Source organism: Tenrec ecaudatus, unplaced genomic scaffold (assembly GCF_050624435.1).
Source record: "Tenrec ecaudatus isolate mTenEca1 unplaced genomic scaffold, mTenEca1.hap1 Scaffold_266, whole genome shotgun sequence".
Taxonomy (NCBI): Eukaryota; Metazoa; Chordata; class Mammalia; order Afrosoricida; family Tenrecidae; genus Tenrec; species Tenrec ecaudatus.
Window position 1 is genome coordinate 471,888 of NW_027458836.1, and position 19,813 is coordinate 491,700.

General features: G+C 41.4%; 1 pseudogene; it reads right to left on the reverse strand.

The window, feature by feature from the left end:
• The window catches only part of LOC142436427 (ninein-like protein), a 97,689-nt pseudogene that overhangs the window by 41,617 nt on the left and 36,259 nt on the right, over positions 1 to 19,813 (reverse strand).

Here is a 19,813-nt window from a genome sequence, read left to right on the forward strand (position 1 = left end):
ACGCAACTGCTGAAGACAAAGCGGGTGCATAAGCAAATGTGGTGAATAAAGCTGATGGTGCCCGGCTATCAAAAGATATAACGTCTGGGGTCTTAAAGGATTGAAGATAAACAAGTGGTCATCTAGCTCTGAAGCAACAAAGCCCACATGGAAGACGCACACCAGCTTGTGTGATCACAAGGTGCCAAAGGGATCAGTTATCAGGCATCAAAGAACAAAAAATCATAACATTTTGTGCTTGCCTCCATGATATGATCGCTGAAGACAAATGGGTGCATAAGCAAATGTGGCAAAGAAAGCTGATGGTGCCCGGATATCAAAAGGTATAGCGTCTGGTGTCTTAAAGGCAAACAAGCAGCCACTTAGCTCAGAAGCAACAAAGCCCACATGGAAGAACCACACCATCCTGTGCGATCACAAGGTGTTGAAGGGATCAGGTATCAGGCATCATCAGAACAAAAAATCTTACCATAGTGAATGAGGTGGGGGGGCGGGGTGCAGATTGGAGATCCAAAACCCTTTTGTCAGTCACCGGAATCCCCTTGCAGAGGGGTGTAGGGGAGGAGGCGAGCCAGTCAAGGTGTGATGTAGCAACAATGAAAAATACAACTTTCCTCTAGTTCCTAAATGCTTCATCCTCCTGCACTATCATGATCTGATTTCTACCTTGCAAGTCTGGCTAGACCAGAGGATGTACACTGGTGCAGATAGGAACCAGAAACATAGGGAATCCAGGGTGGATGATCTCTTCAGGTCCAGTGGTGAGAGTGGCACTACTAGAAGCGTAGAGGGAGAGTAGGTTGGAAGGGAGGAATCGATTTCAATGATCTGCATTTGACCTTGTTACTAGGGGGTGGACAACAGAAAAGTGGGTGAAGGGAGATGTCGGACAAGGCAAGATATGACAAAATAATAATTTATAAATTATCCAGGGTTCATGAGGGAGGGGGAAGCGGGGATGGAGGGGACAAAATGAGGACCTGATGCCAAGGGCTTAAGTGGAGAGGAAATGTTTTGAGAATGATGAGGGCAATGAATGTACAAATGTGCTCTACACAACTGATGTATGTATGAATTGTGATAAGAGTTGTGTGAACTCCTAATAAAACAATTAGGCCTCCACTTACTCAATGCAAGAACACTTTGTTCTATTAAATTGGCATTCCAGGATGCATACATTCCCGACATGATTGCTGAAGAAAAATGTGTGCATAAGCAAATGTGGTGAAGAAGGCTGATGGTACGTGGCTATCAAAGCGTCTGGGATCTTAAAGCGTTGAAGATAAACAAGCGGCCATCTAGCTGAGAAGCATCAAAGCCAACATGGAAGAAGCACACAGCCTGTCTGACCACAAGGTGCAGAAGGGACTGGTTATCAGACATGAAAGAACTAAAAATCATATCAATGGGTGCCCACCTCCCTGATACGATCAATGAAGACAAACGTGTGTGTAAGCAAATGTAGTGAAGAAAAGTGATGGTGCCCAGCTATCAAAAGATATAGCGTCTGTGTTCTTAAAGGTTCTAAGATAAACAAGTGGCCATCTAGCTCAAAAGCAATAAAGCCCACATGGAAGAAACACACCAGCCTGTGTGACCACGAGCTGTCGAAGGGATCAGGTTTCAAGCATCAAGGAACAAAAGATCATATCATTGAAAATGTGGGTGAGTGCAGAGTGGAGACTCAAAGCCCATTGGTAGCCAATCGGACACCCCTTAGTGAAGGGTTGTGGGGAAGAGATGAACCAGTCAGAGTGCAGGGTAGCAGCGATGAAACATATAACTTTCCTCTAGTTCTTAAATACTTCCTCTCCTCCACTATCATGATCCCAATTCTACCTTACAAATCTGGCTAGACCAGAGGATGTACATTGGTACAGATAGCAACTGGAAACACAGGGAATCCAGGACAGATGACTCATTCAGGACCAGTGGTGAGAGTGGCGATGCCTGGAGGGTGGAGAGAATGTGGGGTGGATAGGGGGAACTGATTACAAGAATCTACATATAGTCTCCTCCCTGGGGGAGGGACAGTTGAGAAGAAGGCGGTGGGAGACATCAGACAGTGTAGTATATGACAAAATAATCATAATTTATTAATGATGAAGGGTTCATGAGGTAGGGGACAGTGGGGAGGGAGGGGGAAAATAAGCAGCAGATATTAAGGGCTCAAATAGAAGGCAAATGTTTTGAGGATGATGATGGCAACAAATGTACATATGTTATTGACACAATGGATCAAGAACATATTGTGATAAGAATTCTATGAGCCCCCAATAAAATGATTAAAAAAATAAGAAAAAAAGTAGTGATGAATGCATGAAGCGCATTGGAAAGAATTGGAGGAAATTATACTAAGCGAAGTAAGCCAAGCAGAAAATGAGAAGTACTATATGAGTCTGATGAGGAAAGCTTTAAAAAAAAAAGTGCAAAACGGGCTTAGGGAAAAAACTATTGTATATAAACATCCCTGGGTTCAGGTTCAGGGAGTATGGCAGGGACCAGACCAAATCCAGGAATACATATGGTAGACAACTAAAAAGGAAGGGGAAAGAGAGAAAAAACAAAAACAAATGAGTAGTTGGGGAACAGGGCACTAACTCCCCCAAGGGGAGTGTATTATTCATATCTTCTCAGGGAAAGAGGGACCAGACTACAAAGCGGTGCTCTAAGATGTGAATGCAACATACTGGCATGAAGCAGGGAACCAGTAGAGGGGTCTGAGAGACAGGCCCCAATCCCAACTATGTGGACAACCACCCCTGCCCCCTGAAGAATTTACCTTAGGGGCAGCACTGAAGCTACAGCTCAGGGAGAGGGACATGTCTGATCAGAGCACACAGGAGCAAATGAGGGGGGAGGAAGAGAGAGTGGAGCACATCCTGGCCCACCAAGACTTGAAGATGATATCCCTGCTCAGAGCAGCCAATAGCTAGAGAGGGCCATATGGTCAACCCCACTATGAGACATGACATCCCTCACTGGCCCATAGCCCTATAGGGGACAACACTGGATACACAGTGAGGGAATTATGCCTGATCAGACCCCACCACACCGAGGCAAAACACTAAAGGCGTGCAACAGAACAGCAAGGGGAGCAGAGCAAGAACGTCTCGAGGGAATACCAAAAATAGACTTTGGGGCCATGGTGTGGCACTCCATCAGACTCCACCAGAAAACACTCCTAAATGTCAATAGACCTTGAACTATTTTCTTTTTTGTTGCTTTGTTTTGCTCTGTCTTGGTTTGTGCATAGTATTATCTCTGCAGGTCTGTCTAGATAAAAGAGTCTGGATAAACAATCTGGAGGAGAAAACAACAGGACCGAAGGTTCCAGGGGACATAGTAGAGGGAGAGGTGGGGGAAAGGAAGTGGTGTTAATAAATCCCAGGGACAATGGAATAACAAGTGATCCAAAATCAGTGATGAGGAGGGTGTAAAAGGCCTGGTAGGGCTTGTTCAAGGGTAATGTAACTGAGAGGAATTACTGAAACCCAAATGAAGGCTGAGCATGATAGTGGGACAAGATAAAAGTAAAAGGAAATAGAGGAAAGAACTAGAAGGCAAAGGACATTTATAGAGGTCTAAATACAGGCATGTACATATGCAAACATATTTATATATGACAATGGGGAAATAATCGATCTATGTGCATATATTTATAGTATTAACGTAGCAGATGGACATTGGGCCTCTACTCAAGTACTCCCTCAATGCAAGAACACTTGTTCTATTAAACTGGCATTCCATAAGGCTCACCTTCCCAACACGATCGCTGAAGACAACACAGGTGCGTAAGCAAATGTGGTGAAGAAAGCTGGTAGTGCCTGGCTATCAAAAGATATAGCACCTAGGGTCTTAATGGCTTAAAAATAAAGAGGCCATTTAGCTGAGAAGCAATAAATCCCACATGGAAGAAGCACACTACCCTGTGTGATCATGAGATGTTGATGGGTTCAGGTATCAGGCATCAAAGAACAAAAATATTATTATCACTGTGAATGAGGGGCAGTGCAGAGTGGGGATCCAAAGCCCATCTGTAGGCAAGTGGCGATCCCCTCACAGAAGGGTCGCAGGGAGGAGATGAGCAAGTCAAGGTGCTGTGTAGCAATGATGAAACATACAACTTTACTCTAGTTTCAATGCTTCCTCCTCCCCACTATCATCATCCCAATTCTACCTTACAAATCCAGCTAGACCAAAGGATGTATACTGGTACACACAGGAACTGGAAACAGAGGCAATCCAGGACAGATGACCCTCTCAGGACCAGTGGTGAGAGCGGCGACACAGGGAGGGTGGAGGGACGGAGGGGTAGAAAGCAGGAACTGATCACAAGGATCTACATATAACCACCCCCTGGGGGACAGACAACAGAAATGTGGGTGAAGGAAGATGCTGGACAGTGTAAGACATGGCAAAATAATAATAATTTATAAACTTATCAAGGATTCATGAGGGAGAAGGGTTAGGAGGGAGGGGAAAAAGGAGGAGCTCAAGCAGATACCAAGGCTCAAGCAGAAAGAAATATTTTGAGAATGATGATGGCAAGAAATGTACAAATGTGCTTGACACAATGGATGTACGTATGGATTGTGATAAATGTTGTACGAGCCCTCAGTAAAATGATTAAAAAAATAAAAAGCAATGGATGGTAATTAAAATAGGAAAAATCCCACAAAGAATGGTGTCTTGCTAGGCACCCGGTTGAGTAGTACTACCAATCCCATGGGTGTCAGGGTAGAACTGTGCTTCACAGGGTTTTCGATGGTGATTTTTCAGAAGTAGATCACCAGGTCTTTCTTTCAATATCCCTTTCAATGTGGGTGGACTCAAACTGCCAGCCTCGCAGTCGGCAGTGGGATGCGTCAACTGTGTGCACTTGCAGCTCATTTCCCTTTCCACTGGGCAGCACGGATCTTGGAAGCAGCATCCACAGTCATATTTATCTGGTGGCCTGCTTCTTGTGTGGTTCTTCTTATATTCCAAATAGGTATTCTGAAAATGTCCACTGCTGATAACAAGTTGATTCTGACTCACAACGACCATATAGGGCAGAGAACTACTTCTTTCGGTTTTTGAGGTGGAAAATCTTTACAGGAACAGACGGCTTCATCTCGCTCCCACAGACTGGCTGATGGGTTTGAACGACTGACCTAGATTTTAACAGCACCCAAACATAGCCACTAAGTACCACTAGGACTCCTTTAGACACATCCCTACTACTCAGCAGTGTGAGAAAGCTGATGCCTGATATACAACGAGTCGAAGTCTCTCTGTCTTGAGATTTAGTAACACAAAACCTAGGAGCATAGTCCATTACAACTGGTAGAGATGTGTGGAGCCTGAGCTAGAGCAGCAGGGCCTTAGCACGTCTACTTGGTGGCTCTCTGGAAGGATGGAAGTCAGACTACTGTTTTTAAGTTATCACTTGCTTAAGTGGGTGGCTGTGGATGTTGAAGGTGATAAGGAATCTGGGGAAAGTCTTGTGAAGTAGCAAGTCCACTAAGGTCTATCACAGCATTAAGAACAAAGGACTCTGGGTTTCTTACAGAGGCCACAGAAAGCCATTATGGTGTCCAGCAAAATACACAGCAGAAAAAAGTATCAAACCAAAGATAGCGGGTTACCATCTTATATTTCCTTTTATCAAAGGCAGCCTCACCAGGAAAATCAAGATGGACAGTTGGGAAAAAAAAGAAAAAGCTGAAATGATGCTTAAAGAGAAAGAACATTTGATAAATCCATTGTAGTGTCCACAATAGCAGTAAAAACTGCCACTGAAAGCGATCTGACTAAAATCTTATATTTGCCAAGGGCAGCCTCATCGAGAAAACAAAGATTACCAGCTGAGAGAAAGAGAAAGAAAGTTAAAATGATAGCTAAATTGGAGGAAAATTCAGCGACAAAGGGAAGAAGCATGGTTGTTGTGCTTTGCAATATGCATTGTAAATTACAGTGAAACTTTACGCTAAAATTTGGAAAAGAATGGGCGCTACGCAGGGGGAAAGGTCATGCTATTTCTCCTTCTGTAGAATGAGTGTAAGACACTGAGTTCAGCCAACAAGCAAGGATATCCCTGTAGCAATGAGCCCATCTGGTAACCTAATCGACCTCAAGAATCATTCTCTTGTCAAATGAACCGGCAGTCATTGGAGAAATGGCAGATTCTGGGGTAAATGGCAGCAATGTACAAGGTAAATCTGGAGTATCTCAGGAACCACGTAATAAAACAACCAAAACAATGATGGTGCAGTGCAAAAACTTAGCAGATAGGTTGACCTGTCTGGCACAATTTGAACACCAGAAATCTAAGCACAGTAATGAATTATAAACCTTTGGTAATAAATCGGAAATTCTTTAATTCCATAACAACAGGTAAAAACCCACTGCCTTCAAGTTGATTCTGACTGTTCGTGTCCCTATGGGAAGAGTAAAACTGCTCCCCATGGTTTCTTGGTTTCTTTTTTTACCCTAGAGTTCTGAGAGCATACATGTTTATGGGAGCAATAGCTTGATCTTTCCCCTACAGAGAAAGATGGATGTGAATTGCTGACTTGTGGTTAGCAGTATCACACCAATCTGCACCACCAGGGCTCCTTATACCAATATGTGACACACGCCAACCGATAGATGGCATCGCCCTACTTTAATTAAAAAGGAAACAACAGAAAAGCACTAAGTCAAGGCATTTCTTTGAAACAGGGAAGAAGAGTCCCAAATAACCAGAAGCCTTGGGAATTTGGCAATACCAGACCAGCCCTACATGTACTTAAGGAAGTTTTCTAAATGGAAAGGAAAGAACATTAATCAAACACTCAAATGTACACAAAGGGGGAGGAAGGAGTCAGACAGAGATCTCAGAAAATAAGTACATATTACGACTACTGGATGTAGGGTGCACATTACTGTCACTGGAGATTCACCAACAGAAAAAGGAGAGGGAACAGTAAACCAGGAATACTTAATATTTCACATTCATTGTTGATTGCATGCTAAATGTTACTGTAATTGCATGTTGTATAGTATAATATTTGTAGTAACCACTAAGAGAATATGTAAAGAGGAATTAAAGCTCATAACAAAAGATGCTAAATACAAAAAATAACAGGAAAATTGATAAAAAGAGAAACCAGATAAAAGAAACTCAAAACCCAATTAGCTAAAAGAATGAAGAAAATGTAAATAGCCAAAATATTTACACAAAAGGCAGAGTGATAGACTGGATAAAAAACATGATTCATCTTTTGTTACCTACACAAAACACACATTCACATTAGGACACAAACTGACTGAAAATAAAGGATGGAAAAAATGTTCCGTGCAACCAGCACCCAAAAAAAGGAGTGTGGTCATACTGATAAAGGCTATTACATAATAAAAGGGCTAATACTTCAAGAAGATACAACAATTATTAGCATATATTCACCTAACCTGTCCAAAAACATGACACAAACACTAATATCAAAGAAAAAAATTACAGTGCCGCTATTAATATTTGTAGATTTGAAACCTTCAATTTCAGTTCTCGACAGAACATTTAAAAAGTGAATCAATAAGGACATTAAGAACATAAAGAAAATCATAAGCCAATTTAACTTAGAACACTCCATCCATCATCAGCAGACATATTCACAGGATAATTTTTCCAGAACCAACTACAGATTAGGCCACAAATCTCAAGTTTTAAAACATTAAAATCATACAAAGCATACTTTCTGACCATAATGGTATGAAGTAAGAAATCAATCACAGGAAGAATAAAAATGAATAATTATTATTATACCAAAATTAAATATTGTATGACTAGAACACAATTTCTCTATGTAAGAAATTAAAAGTGAAATAAAAATATACTTGGTATCAAATATAAAGGAAAGCACAACATACCAAATCCTTTGGGACACAGCACAAACCATTCTCAGAGGGAAATTCATAGCAATACATGCCCATATTTAAAAAGATGGATGAAAATCAATTGTTTAAATGAAAACTTGAACAAAAAGGAAAGGAAGAGCAAGAGGCCAAAGATACTAGCTGAAATGAATAATAAATACCAGTGAGAAAGAAATGAAATAGAATACAGTTAAACAACAGAAAAAAATCAATCAAACCAGAAGTTGGTTCTTTGAAAAGAATCACTGAAACAAACTACTGGATATACTGGGGGGGGGGGGGGGGAAGGGCAAATAATCAAAAGAAATGAATCTGGAGACAACACAACATATTCATTGAATAAAGAATCATAACACTATGAAAAAGAACTGCAACAGATTTGAAAGTGCAGATGAATGGGACAAATTCCTGAAAATATACGACATACCTAAACTAATATGAATAGAAATAGGTTTAAGCAGAGTAATTATGAAATAAGCAATTCAGAATGTGATTAACCCCCTGCTCCACCCCTTCAAAAAAGACCAAAAATATATATAAAAAGAAAAGTCAATGGCAAGATGGCTTCACTGGGATATTTCATAAAAAATTCAGAAGTGCTGACACCAGTTCTATAGAAACTTTTAAAAACATTAAAGAAAGGGGACTAGAACATGTCCAACTGAACACATACACACAGGTAGATCCTTATGTAACAACCAGGATAGACTAGGCCCTAAGAAAAGACAGGTGGCCTGTGATCTCAGACAATGGCTTGAAAGTGAAGTAAAAGGAGGCTTCCACATATCAGAGACTGTGGGAGCAAGCAGAGAAGGGAAGGAAAGAGCAGGTCCACTGAAGAGGTGCCCAGTGGTCTCCTGCTACCCATCTGTAGCTCCATTCTGCAATGCTGGCTACAGCAACCCAGCTCCACTCCTCAAAGACTATCATTGTGAGCAGGGTCCAAAGCTTCACGTGTAATAAGCACGCAGGTCCCATGTGGCTTCCAGCTCTCCAAGCAAGCTGGCCTGCACAGTTCCCGGAGCATAGGTCCCAAAGGACCAGCCTAGGCTATCCCAAGGACAAACTTGGCACCATGATAGTTTTCCTGAAGATTGCCTGTGCTTTGACGGACTATGTTAAGAAGCTCTTGGCCTTAGGGAAGAATACACTCAAGTACAGTGTTCCTCCCCCTCCCAACTTTTCTTAGTACAGCCTTTTACTGCCCAAAGCCTTTTTTCCCTCCCCCGTCCCTCTTCTATTATTCATTTCTGGCACTACTCAACAAAGTCATCGACTCCCACAAAATCTAGCAGACCTCCCAACCGTAATACCCGGCCACGATGCTCCAGTGGCAGCAGTCACTCCTGATTCATCAGAAGAAGGATTAACAAATGAACAACACTCAGATCTCAAGGAATTTTCTTAAAAAGAACAGGCTCTGAAACTATCATAAATTGAATTCAGAAAAATGTTGTCATGTACTTTCAACAAAGAGTTTGCGAGAACAATGGTCAGAATAGAAAAGCTAGATATCTTCAACAAAAACCTCTAAAAAGAAATGCAGAAAATATTAAGATAAGAGAATTAGGCAACAATTTAGAAGAACAGAGTAAGAGAATTGAAGAAATGGAAAGCTGAATTGGTGAGTTTGAAGGCATATCTCTTAACTCCAATTTATGAGTGATACAATCAGCTAAAAGAACAAAAGAATCTGAAGAAAACATAAGAATGAAGTGGGATTCTATCCATAAAAGAAATTCCGGAATAATACTTCCTTAACAGAACAGAGGAGGAGAAAATAATTCTCCAGGAAGCAGAGAGAACCCAAAACACCACAGATCCCAAAAGAAAACACTGGAACATATTGTCGTTGAAATTTCCAAGACAGAAACAATTAGCAGGCTGAGAACAGCTTGGAAAAATTGTTTTAATTCATTTACAAAAACACTTTTATTGGCATATGACTCACATGTCATACAATAGCTCAATTATATTAAGATAAATTGTAATAATCATTATCACCACAATCAATTTTAGAACATTTTTTCTTTATTGTATTCATGTTATTTCCCCCAACCTCCCCTGCCACAGCCCCCAAAACCATTGTCTATATAGATTTAGTTATCCTGGATTTCATATACAGAAAAATGTATTTTTAAAAGCCTAACAACAATAACAAAGAAAACAGATTTAAAAAGCTCTAGAAAAGAAAGCAGAGGTTAAAAGAACTGGAATATATTTAAAATGAGTCAAAAGGGAGATGTATAAATTTTAACTTAAATACATCTGTAATAACCAATTTTACAATGCTATCTGTCTGATAACAGGGCTGTTCACATCCCATGGCTCTGGTCAGAGAGGATTCCCCAGAGCTTGCAAATGTTATCCACAACCTTAATACCAGGTGTTCATAATTGAAGCTGATATCATTCCCTCCTTCAGATTTGAATTTCATGAGTTAAAATCCTAGGATGTTACAGGCTGGTGTGCTTCTTCCACATGGACTTAGTTGATCCCTCACTTAGATGGCTGTTTAAGACCAGCTTTTAAGACCCCAGAGGCTATTTTTTTCTGATAGGTGGGCACCATCTAGTTTCTTCATTACACTTTCCTATAGCATTCATGTCTTGAGTGATTTCTTCATGAGGACGAGCATCAAATAAGGCCATTTCATAAGAACTAATTGTACTTAGATTGAGGCTAGAATTAAGTGCAAGCTCAAAATCCATTCACATATTTATGGTTCATCTGGCTCTGGTTCACCTCAGAGATATAATTGTTATTTTCTGTTAGAGAACATTATCAATCATCCCCTTGGGCATAAGGCAATTTTATTGATAGTGTAATTAATTTAGCCAATGGTATAGAATTTAAAACAAAAATATGTCTTGTAAATTTAAATTTTATGTTTTCTTCCCATTGTCTCTCTTTTGTTGCCTTTAATAGATATTTTTATTAATTTATTTCTATTACCATCCTTTTTGTCTTTTTTCTCATATTTTTCTGTGTTACCAATGTTCTTAGGAACCAAGACACCGCTCCTCTATCTGTCTCTAGGTGGGTCCGCCCACATGCAGATACACCCACATGTGAGTACCGTGAGTGAACATTGTTACCCATGCTGCACCATGCTTTAAGACAAAATTTCATTTATTTGTCAACAGAAATAAATATTTCAAACAAAACAAAACTGTAAACCAATATCCCTTATGAATATAGGGGCAAAATCTCAAAATCCTGGCCAACAGAATCCAACAATCTATCAAAAAGCTAAGCAAAAGAACCACAGCAGGTGAGATTGGTTCCAGGGATGCAAAGATGGTTTGAAATGAGAAAAATAATGAATGTGATCTACCATATAAAAAAGAAAAACAACCACATGAGCATTTCAATTGATTCAGAAAAGGTATTTGATAATATCTAACAGCCATTCTAGATACAAATACTAAAAAATAGGAATCGAAGGGAAATTCTCAATGAAATCAGGGACATATATGAAAAACCAACTGCCAGCATCTTACTCAATAGGGAGAAACTGAAAGCACTCATTCCTCTTTCAGATGGAAATACACAACAATGCTCCTTATTAACACTCTTATACAACATTGTACTGGAAGTTAGCCAGAGCTATCAGGACACAAAAAGAAGTTTCAAAAATCCAAATGGGCAAAGAAGTAAAACTGTCACTATTTGCAGACGATCTGATTCTATACATAGAAGGCACCAAAGGCTCAACAAAAATATTGCTAGAAAATATAAAAAGATTTGGCAACATGGCAGGAAACAAAATTGACATATAATAATCAACAGGATTCTTGCATACTAACAAAGATAACTCCGGAAAAGAAAACAAGGAATCAATACCATTTACAATACCACATAAAGATGAGTCTCTTTAACAAATGGTGCAGGAAAAATTGGATTTCGACTTGCAGAATAATTAAATAAGACTAATGCCCCACACCCCCACAAAAACATATAATATGGATCAAATATCTAAAAATAAATACCAGAAAATCAATGAGAAAACATGGACAAACTTAAGAGTCCTATTGCAGAGGATACACAAAATGTCAAATATTAATGAAGGATACACACGTAACAGAAGACAAAATTGAAGTCTGGGACTTAAGAAAAGTAAAACAAAAACTTCATCAAAAAAGTAAAAATGTTATCTACAGATTAGGAAAAAGATTTTGGCAATGATATACGTAATCGAAACACTTCAATAAGAAAAAGATGAATAGGTCTGTGTGGCAAGATGGTGATGGAGTAGCATTCCAGAGGGACTCTGCAGAAATCAGTGGAGGAGAGTCACTGAGAGGGAAATATCACTCTTCTGGGTCACAGGCAGAGCATCTTAAAGATGAGCAGACACTAGGTCTTGAAGAGCTGTGGGGTTTGGGCTACTACTGTAGAGGTTGGCTATGGCTTAGCCTTTCCCCTGCCACAGTCTCGGCTGGATCTGAGCTCTCTTGGCCAGCACAAAGGCTTAACTTCAACACAACCACAGCTTACTGCTGCCTTTCAGCAGGGTTTAAACCCCTCCAGCCCCACAGTCAGGTGACTGGGGCTGTTATTTCTCTCTCCCTTCTTCCACAGTCTAATTGGCCTCGGTACCCACCACCTGGTCTTTTTTCTTTCTTGTCTTTCCTTTCACATGTCACTGCTGGGCTCCAGGTCACTGCTCTTTGCCTAGAGCAACTGCATCCATCCTCCACTCAGCTGGGGCAGCTCCTGCCCACTTGCCCTCTGTAGCCTTACAAGCAGCTGGGGAAATCTTGCCTGTCTTCTGCCACACCTCAAATGGGGGAATCTCCCCTTAAAACATCTAGGAGAACTCCCATCAACCCTCCAAAGCCCTGTAAGCAGATGATGGAAATCCCAACCACCCTCCACGGTGCACCATGTGGCTGGGAGGGTCCCTGGGCCCCTCCCCATCCTCTGTGGTCCCACATGGCTGAGGGAACTTCCTCCTACTTGCTGCCGTGCTTTACACAACTTAAGACAGCTCTGTGAGCCCTCTCCAGTGTGCCACACTGCTGTGGGAGCATCTGTGTGACCTATATGGGAGATCTTGCTACTAGAACAATTCCGTCTGTTATCTGCAGTGCTCTACACTAAAGTGGGCACACCCATCAACACTATGTGGCTATCCCGCTGCAGGAAGCACCCCCGCACTTCCCCTGAGGTGTTCCAAGCCGCTGTGGGCCACACCACCATGGCTTCCTGTAAGATCATCCAGTGCAGTGTCATCCTCCCCAGTCCACAATCACCCAACCAGAGTCCCATGAGAGGACCATCCAACGTAACCTCTAAATAACAGGATACGGGTTGGCTAGGTAAGGAGTAAAACCACAGGAGGAAAAAGTGGTAGCCTGACCTAGTACATTTAGCTGCAGGCAGTTCAATGACGCACTCCAATGAGTTTTCCAAAGTAGGAGACCAGTGCTTGTTGACTTTCTGAAAAATGGCACCAGGCTCTTCTAAAACAACACAACACAAACAGCAACCAGCCACAAAAACCTCAATGAAAAAACAGGAGAAACAAAAGGCAATGCCAGAAGTCCTGAACATAATGACATGTATAGTAGAAGCAGACATTGATCTGCAAACAGAAAGCAATCTTCAGGATTTCTGCTTGGAGTTATACAGAATATGAGGGAAGCAATATAAAAAAAGGATGAAATGATAGAGGAGATAAAGGCCACGCACCAAAGGGAAATAAAAGACCTCAGGGACAAGATAACCAAATCCAGTAGTGAATTCACAGACTTCTCCAAAAGACTTGATGAGGCAGAGAATTGCACCAGTGGCCTAGAGGATAAACAGGCAGACTTCAGCAAATGGGAAAGGCAGTTAGCCAAGATAATCAAAGAAACTGAAGAAAAGCTGAGAGCCATGTTTGATGCTATGAAGAACAACATCTGAATAATTGAACTACCTGAACAAGGCACAACAAAAGAGTCAATGGCATAATAAATAGTGTAGAAATTCTTAGGGGAAAACTTCTCCAGATTAATAAATGAAAACTAGGCAACTATTCAGGAGGCCAAAATAACACCAGCTGGACTGAATTCCCAAGAAGAAATCACCAAGGCATATAACAGCTATTCTATCCAACTTAGAGGAAAAGGACAGACTCATAAGAGCAGCTAGGGAAAATAGAAACAGTTACCTATAAAGGAACTCAAAAAAGAGTCTGTTGAGACCAATCAGCGGACACTGTGAAGAGGAGAAATTGAAGAAAATAACACAAACCCAAGAATACTCTATCCAGCCAAATTATCAAGATAGATGGAGAAGTTAGAGTCTTCCCAGACAGGAAAAACTCAAAGACTACGATAAAAGAAACTAGCCCTACAAAAGATCCTTATCTAACCGGTATGGGCAGAAAAACATCACTCACCAAACAAAAACAAGAGACTGCCACATAAAACAACTCCACCCAGATGTAAACAAAGAGTAAAGAGCCCCCAAGATAACAGTGGCAAAGAAAGGCAGAATGAACCACACACAAATGGACAACACACTGATAAGAAACGGAGGTAGGAAAACATTCAACACAAAAGGTACAAGATGACATCACAGAGTCCACAGCTGGATATAATAACCCTGAATAACAATGGACAGAACTCAGCCAATAAAAGGCAGAGGTTAGCAGCCTGACTTAGAAAACACAACCCCTTGGGCTGCTACCTATAGGATACACATCTTATGATTACAGACAAAAATAGGCTGAGAATCAAAGGCTGGAGAAAAATATACCAAGAAAACGGCCATTCAAAAAAAAGAAAAGGTTGCAATCCTAACCTCAGATTGTAAAAATAGTTCCCAAGGTACAAGCCATAACAAGACATAAGGGGTAGGGGCACTATATAATGTTCAAGGGAACAGTAGATGAAGAACCAGTGAACATAATAAATATATTCATGTTCAACGCGACGTCCACAAAATTTATCAAACACTCCAAAAGATGATAAAAGAAATCACAGGCTAACAATTATAGTAGGTGACCTTAATACACCATTCTCTGAGAAAGATCACAAGGAAAGAAGCTTAACAAGGAGGCAACAGATCTAAACATTATGATTAAATGACTTGACCTGATAGATATTTTCAGAACTCTCCACCAAAATGCAAAAACACCCTCATATTCTTTTTAAGCCCCCCATGGCACATACTCAAAGATAGACCACATGCTGGGACATAAGTTGAATCTGTGTAAATTCAAACATAAAGAGACCATACCGACTTCTCTCTCCGACCACTATAACATAAGGCTGAAAATCGACAGAAGGATGATGAAGAAAACAAGGGAAAAAATTGTAAGAAAAATAACTCTCTTTTGCAAAAGGAGTGGTTACTGGCTCAGAAAGATATGAAATTAGAAAATTTCTAGAAACCAATGAGAATACAGTTACCAAAACCTTTGAGACAGCAAAGTCCGCTATCAGAGAAAGTCTGATAGTAATATGTAAGCACATGAAAAAGAAAGAGACGTATGATTGATGTGCTGACACAAAAATTACACCAATTAGAGCAGTCAGCAGAATAATCCTACAAATTGCAAAAGAAAAATAAAAAGGGCTGAGATTCATGAAAGGGAAAACAAGAAAATTATGGAAAAAATAAATGCAGCTAAAAGCTGGTTATTTGAAAGGATTAACAGAATCAAAAGACCATGGAAAACCTAACCAAAGAAAGGAAGGAACACATTTCAATAGCAAGGATGAGGAATGAAACAAGGGACACTACAATGAACCCTAATAAAATCAAAAGGGTAATTGCACAGTACTATGAAGGACTGTACTCCAATGAGTTCAACAGCTTCTCACTCCCCGCTATCACGACCTCAGTGCCGCTTCCCAATCTAGACTAGACGGGAGCATGCGCATAGGCATAGGCAAGAGATAAAACTCACGACACATGGAACCAGGAACAGGAATGGGAATAGAGACAACAAAAGGGTAGGGGGAAGGGGGGCGAAGTGGGGAGAGAGGAGACACCAATAGCAATGAATAGCATATAATCCCGTACCCCCAGTCAGGGGGGAGAACAACAGAAACTAGAAGGGAAGGGAGATGGCGGTCGGAGTAAGATTTGAAAATAATTAACAATCTACAATGTATCAAGGGGCCACGAGGGTTGGGGTTGGGGGAGGAGAAGGGAGAGGAAAAAAGAGGAGCTGATCCCAAGGGCTCCATTGAAAGTAAATGTCTATAAAAGAAAGACAGAATATATGTACGGATATGTCAGATACAATTGATGTATAGATTGTAACAAGAGTTGTAAGAGCCCCCAATAAAATGATTAAAAAACACCCACACAACAACTTTGTTTTTAAAGAAAGATATACAGTAGAAGAATAGCAGCCGTCAAGTCTGGAGCACTGGGCCTGGTTTCTTGGGACATTCTTGTGGCTATAACATGAGGCCACTTTTAGATATCAAGTTGACCTTCCACACGCAGCAAGTAGACGTCATCAAATTTGAGGCTTTTCAGCAGAATCAAGGCTAAACGTAGAAGCCCGGTCTCTTCAAGAAGATACTCTCAGTGGTCTCCTCTTTCAACCTCCAAAAGGAGGGCCTGAACATGGCCTGCTCAAACCTCAGCCACTCTCATAGCCATCAGCTAGGTTGAGCTACACAGACACTGGTCACCTACAGTTCTGTCCATTCTAATGGTTGAACACCACCCTCTTAGCAGGTACAATGAGACAAGAAGTAGAGTTCTTTGGACTTTTTTGCACAAGAGGTCTAGAGACCTGCTGATGCAGCCAGAGGGTCATGCTTTTAGAGAAAACCCTAAGTTCCCCATAAGCTTTGACCCTGCCCCAGTGTAGAAATGGTTGGGGAAGAGGATGGGAATGAGCAAAGGTGAAGGTTTGGGTACCAACAACCAAAATGCTGGCATGTAAGACCCAATACAAGATTAATATGTGACTGCTCACAGCAGTCAAAAGAGTGAGTGCAGTAGAGCTGAGGATGGTGAGGGAACCCCCCCGGCCCAGCCCCCCAAACTTCCCTGGCACATACCCTGCACTTGAATTCATACTCCTTCAGGATCGCCATGAACTGTTCTTGAGAGAAGAGTGCAGTGCCATCTGGTTCCAGCTGATGTCAGACCCAGAAAGAAAGCAACAATACAGAGAATGGTAAGGCAGGTCCTCTTGGGCCAGGTTCCTGGGGCCACCTCCTCACTTTCCTTCTGGGAATCTAACTTCTACTTTCCAGTAGCTCTAGAAAAAAGCATCCAGTCTACCTACTTTCAAACTTGTTTAAAAGGTCTTGCCACCAACAGCGTTTTCTTAGGACCCGGAGCCTGTGGTGGCTGGGATGCACTTCTGCCTTGTCTCTGGTGCAACTTCTCCCTTCCCAGCAACGTCCTTAGGGTAGATGACATATGATGGCACCAGGCTCTAAGTGCTCCTTTGGCCTCTCTGGCTAATCCCAAGTACTATTAGTGGGTCCTGGCTTTATCAGTACAGAGGCCATACTACGCGGGGTAGCACTAGGTCACAGTGACTTGTCATGAAAAGGGGAAAGAAAAAGATATTATATAGATTTCTCTCCATTACAGGATTTTTGTAAGGAAAAAAACCAAAGTTCTATCACCCAAGTATCATTTTCAAGACATGGCCCACACTACTGACCATGATTCTAGTTGAAAGACTCAGAATAAGCAGAAGCACTTGCATTGTCCTTCAGCACAAACTCAAGGTCATTCTGCAGTTTCAGCACCAGCTTCTCTGAATCTGACTACTTTTCCACAACTTCAAAGATCTCCTTCTGCAATCGACTGTTTTCCTAAAAGATTCAGGCCAGTGGTTTAATAGCTATATAACGCAAGCAATGACGCAATGGTAACTTTCTCACCTTTCCATAAGGGAGAGGTGTTACAGGGAGGCAAGCTGCTTTTCCTTGAAAGAGTTCCTGTAGTGGTGGAGGGTGTGAGGGCAGCTGTGTTGAAGTGAAATTACTTGGAATGGCTTTTCTATTCATGTCTTTGTAACTCCCACCAAATTTTGGGGCCATATCAAGCAAATAGGGTATGTGAAATGCTAACTGAGGGAATTTGTTGGTTTTCCCATTGCACTGTGTATATAAGAGTGAATGATAACAGTTGCAGACAGAAACATTCCATGTTAATCAAGATGGAAACACCAGGAGTGAGCACATGTAAGATCCTTGCCTGAAGTAGTGGAGGCACCAGAAGTATCAGAGGCCAAGGCACTGAGAACAGAAGACAAAGCAAAGGAGCAGTGCTAAGCTCATGAGGTAGAGGGCAGAGGTGCAACACTAAGAAAGAGATGCCTACCATCGTGGGTGAGAAGAGGCAATGCAGACCAAAAAACCTGTTTCCTTAACGTTCTGTAACTGGTTAGCTTCCTTAAGCAATTCTATAACCATGAACATTGCCTGTAAGTTTTTTTTGAAGACGTTGCAATACATTATTGAACCCAACAGAGAGGTAGCGTGCCAACTGAGGGATGTTGGTATCAGATAAGGGTAAAAAAAGGATAGAGGGTCAAGGCATTCTGCCTTGTGGCAATTAGCTTGGGCTGGTGTGGCATTGGAATCTCCCCCTTCGTGTAGCTAGGAGGTCAGACGTACGGCATTTCATCAGTTGGTGTCAAGAGTGGAATTAACTGCAATGGCTCCAGGCTCATGAAAGCATGGGGTTTTACAAAAGAAAGGTCAGGGTAAGGGAAGTGAAAATTTTGATTCTTAGATTATTCCTTTGGTTATTCTTACTATGGACTGCTGAAAGGACAAAATGATCTGTCTTGGAAGAAATACAGCTATAGTGCACCTTAAGAGTCTAAGATGGGCACACTTTGGACATGTCAGGAAAGACCAGCCCCTGGGGAAGACATTATGTCTGATAAAGCAAAGGGACAGTGAAAAAGAGGAAGGCTCTCGATGCGATCGATTGGTACCATGGCTGCAACAGGAGGCTCAACGGGAAAAACTGTGAGGATATTGCAGAACCTGGCATAGATGCATAAGGTCGAAACCTACATGATGGTACCTACCTAAAACAATGGCAGTGCTTGAAAGAAATGTAAGAGATGTCAAGGGCGTGAAAGTGCTCTGGAGTGGCCTGAAGGAAATACCAGGCTGGTTAAACAAAACAGTTAATAAGAAGGCCAGGGTTTCCTGGATGTACCCTAACAGAGGCCCAAGTCCGTAGACATACGAATGGGATAATCTGGGTGGAGAAAAGAACATTGAACTGAGTGTTTTTAAAAGGATGATGTATTTGGGTTTATGTGTTTAGCTGACTGTTGGATAGAGGTTTCTCCTGACTAGTGTTATAAATAGGTATCATGTGCGATAGAAACAAATACTCAGTTTTATGATTACAGAGAGCTTGTATGTTCACATTCAGCCTATTCTTATTGGATTTGTTAAAAGGGGAGTTAGGAATTTTCCCTGAAGAAATGGGTTTTTGTTTTAAGTCCAAGTAGAGTATTGGAGGCCTGTTGGTGTAGTAGTTACGCACTGGGCTTCTAACTGCAAGTTCAGCAGTTCAAACCACAAGACACTTCATGGGAGAAAGATGTGGCTTTCTATTCCTGTAAAGAGTTACAATCTTAGAAACCCACAAGGGCAACTCTACCCCCTGCCCTATAGGCTGAATGAGAGTCAGAATTGACTTAACTGCAGTGAGTTTGGTTTGGTTTGGTTTGGAGAGAGCAGTGAAAGCTCTCACCAGTGTGGATGGAAGCCTCACCCAGAACCTTTGCTACCAGTATTTTTGCACTTATTTGCAAAGACATGCAGATCCACCCAGAACAACTGAAAGAATGAGTAGGAGAAAAATCGGTTTGGCCTTTTGAATTTTGAGCTGCCTGCCTTTAGAGTCATCTTAGCAGGGAGAAGTGTGTTCCTCTCAGAGAATGGCTCCTGACAGACTGAAGTTAAGGGAG